General features: G+C 40.9%; 1 pseudogene; it reads right to left on the bottom strand.

Annotated features, from left to right (window-relative positions):
- Positions 1-417: 417 nt before the first annotated feature.
- Positions 418-2,379, bottom strand: LOC110562304 (heat shock cognate 71 kDa protein-like; annotated as a pseudogene).
- Between the last annotated feature and the right edge of the window lie 1,091 nt (positions 2,380-3,470).

The following is a 3,470-nucleotide window of genomic DNA, read 5'->3' as shown; positions in this document are numbered from 1 at the left end:
TAGGGTTCTATTGTAGAATCTCAAGCAGACTACCATGAGTAAACCCATTCTCATCAGCAGTGAGAGCTCACGCCACTGTTTCAGTTTGCAGTCTTTAATGGCATGCGGTGGAGCATCCTTTCCTGAGCTCATTTCGTTTTCTCTCTCTCTCTCTCTTTTTAAAATTATTTCCTTCTTATGGTGCCAATTTAGTTTCATTAGACATTGCATTTTCCTCCTGTTTTAGAGACCTTGCATTTTCCATTTGGGATACAGTGCTTATAAAGTACAATGTTATTTCTTCTCCACAGTCAAGTATTGAGAATGCCCAGGAATTTATTGTAGCAGCTTAGATTTAAAACTGCCATGTAACTTGCTAAATGTGGGTCCTTCAAATGGTTCCCTGTGGCACATTGCTACAACTCTACTTGGACTGACTTAATCCACCTCTTCAATGGTGGGGCCTGGAGAGGCACCACCAGATGGAGGTGCTCCCCACCAGGCCTTCCTCCAGGCATGCCACCAGCACTCCAGTACAATTTGCTAATGATGGGGTTGCAGACTTTCCCCAGTCCCTTCCGCTGGTGTTCAGATTCTTCCTTCTCTGCCATCTGATCCTTATTCAGCCAAATGATGATTTCATTACACTTGTCTAGAATCTTCTGTTTGTCCTCATCATTGCTCTTGCTTGAAGTTTCTCATCTTCAACTGTTGCTTTCATGTTGAAGGCATAGGACTCCAGCGAATTCTTGGAGAAAACCTTATCTCTCTGCTTCTCATCTTCAGCTTTGTACTTCTCAGCTTCTTGGACCATGCGCTCAGTAGCCTCCTTGCTCAAATGTCCCTTGTCATTGGTGATGGTGATCTTGTTCTCCTTTCCTGTGCTCTTATGTACAGCAGAAACATTGAGAATGCCATTGGCATCAATGTCAAAAGTGACTTCAGTCTGAGGGACACTCACAGGCTGGAGGTATGCCTGTGAGTTCAAACTTTATTATTAAAATATTTCTTTTATTTTTTTGAGATTACAATATAGTTACATTATTTCCCTCTTCCATCTCCTCCCTCCAAGTTCTCTCATTTAGCCCTCCTTACTTTCTTTCATCTTCATGGCTTTTTTTTAAATTAATTGTTGTGATATAGATACATGTACCGTATATATTCCTAAATACATAAATACAACCTGCCTTCTCAGCATAGCGTTACTTATATGTATGGTTTCGGGGCTAACCCTTTGGAACAGGGTAAGCAATTGATGTACTCTTCCCTGGGGAAGACAATCTTGTTCTCAGCCCATGTTGGCATGTCTGTTAGTAACATCCTTGTTCAGCTTGTGTTTAGGCAGTCAAGTTGGTGAGACTTCACAGGTGTAGCTTCTGACTTTCCTAGGAGATACAACAAACTGCCCAATCCTTTCCTCCTTCTCTTCCGCAGTGTTCCCTGATGCTTATGTGTGGGATATCGTTTTGCAGATGTGCCCCTTGGGTCTGGGCTCAACCACTCTGCATTTTGACTAGTTGTGATATTCTGTAATTTTCTCTGTTGCAAAGAGAAGTTTTCTTGATGATGAGTGAGGCCATACTTACCTGTGGGTATAAGGACAAATATTGAGAATGTAGTTAGGGATTGTGCTGGTTTAATAAAGTGGTGGTTGTAGGCTCTCCTCTGAGACCTGTGACTTTACTCACCCTACATGGCTAGGTTGCTAGAATCATGCTTTCCTTCTTGTTGAGCTGGTCATAAGTCCATTTAGAGATCAGTTGGTCACCCTCGGCGATATGTCTATTCAATACTCTGACCCATTTTCTTAAATTGTTTCAAGAATATTTACCTGGGTGCAGTGGCACAAGCCTGTAATCCCAGCACTCAGGGAGCCAAAGGCAGATGGGATCTCTGTGAGTTCGAGGCCAGCCTGTTCTACACAGAGAACCAGGATAGCCTACACAGAGAACACAGTGAGTCCAGGATAGCCAAAGCTACACAGAGAACCCTGTCTGGAAAAAACAAAACGAAAGAACATTCTCTATTTCTTTTTTGTTAAATTTAAGAGTTCTTTATAATTTGGACAACAAGCCTTCATCAGATATACCTTTTCTGGTTTTTTTTTTTTCACTCTCTTCAAGCAGGCTATTTAAATTGAGACATATTGTAAAAGTTGCTCTTATGAAGAGTGCTATTTCTCAAAGTTTTAGTATATTCCCAAAGTCATGTAGCATTTCTAGCTACAAAAGAAGCTTTATCTGTGCAGCATAAACCCCTTGCCCACTAACAATTCTTCTCACCTCCACTCCTTTACTCTCTCAGCAGCTGCCCACACTTTCTCTGATCTATGGATCTGGCTGTTTTGGAAAAGTTCATGTACCTGGAATTGCCTGGTGTGCAGCCTTCCGTGACCGGCATCTTTGACTAAGCATCATTTCCCCAGGCTCATCCATAGCACAGCATGCATTAACCCTTTCATCCTTTCATGGCTGAATATTAGTCCCTCAAATGAATAGATCATTTTTTAATCTATCTGTTCATTTGGTTGATGAACACTTTCATTGTTCTCGCTTTTGATCATTATGAATAACGTTGCTGTGAACGATTATTTTGCTCACCATCTGCCATTACCAAGAACTCGTGTGGCTTTTTGTTTTAGATTTATTTAATTCTTTCAATTATGTGTATGTGTGTATATCTGTATGCAGGTATGTGTACGTGAGTACTAGTGCCTTCAGAGTCTAGAAGAGGGCATGAGGACACTTGGATCTATATTTAGAGGTTAGCCACTCAATGTGGGTGCTGGGAACCAAATTCTGGTCCTCTATAAGACCACCAAGTGCACTTAACTTTGAACCATGTCTCTAGACCCTTGGTGTGTTTTCATATCTCATGGGCATTTATTTAATAAGAGACTCAATGTTTGGGTTTTTTTTTTTTTTGACAAATAGAAAAACTGATTTTTCAAAATGGCTGAGACATTTTATAACGCTGCTAGCAATAGGATAGAGTTTGAGTTTTTATTCTTCCTTGACAACATTTGTAGTTTGCTTTGATTGTTGTCATCTCAGTGAACAGGAAGTGACCTGTCAGTGACTTGTTTGTGTGTGTGTGTGTGTGTCTGTCTGTCTGTTTGTCTGACTTTGTGTATATAGAGACCTGAAGTTTTCAACAGGCATCTTTCTCGGTGGCTTTCCACTTTATGGGTCTCTCACTGAATCCACGGTTCAACAATTTTACCTAGCTTGTTTGTCCCAAGGAATCTCTGTCTTCTTTCCTTGAATACAAGTATTACAGATAGCCAGCCCTTGAGAGGCTTCAAAATTATGTTGGTTCTGGGGATATGACCTCTGACCCTCGTGTTTGCTGGCACACACTTTGTCCATAGGGCCACCTCTTTATTTCAATGCTGAGCATTTTTACCTGTGTACACCCTTCTCAAAGAAGCACCTATGTGGATTCATTGCTTGTGTTAATATGCTTATGTTAATATGTTAATATGCTTCATT

The sequence above is a fragment of the Meriones unguiculatus genome, chromosome 19, assembly GCF_030254825.1.
Source record: "Meriones unguiculatus strain TT.TT164.6M chromosome 19, Bangor_MerUng_6.1, whole genome shotgun sequence".
NCBI classification, from domain to species: Eukaryota; Metazoa; Chordata; class Mammalia; order Rodentia; family Muridae; genus Meriones; species Meriones unguiculatus.
Note: the sequence above shows the minus strand (reverse complement) of the source record. Positions and strands in the feature narration are given on the sequence as shown.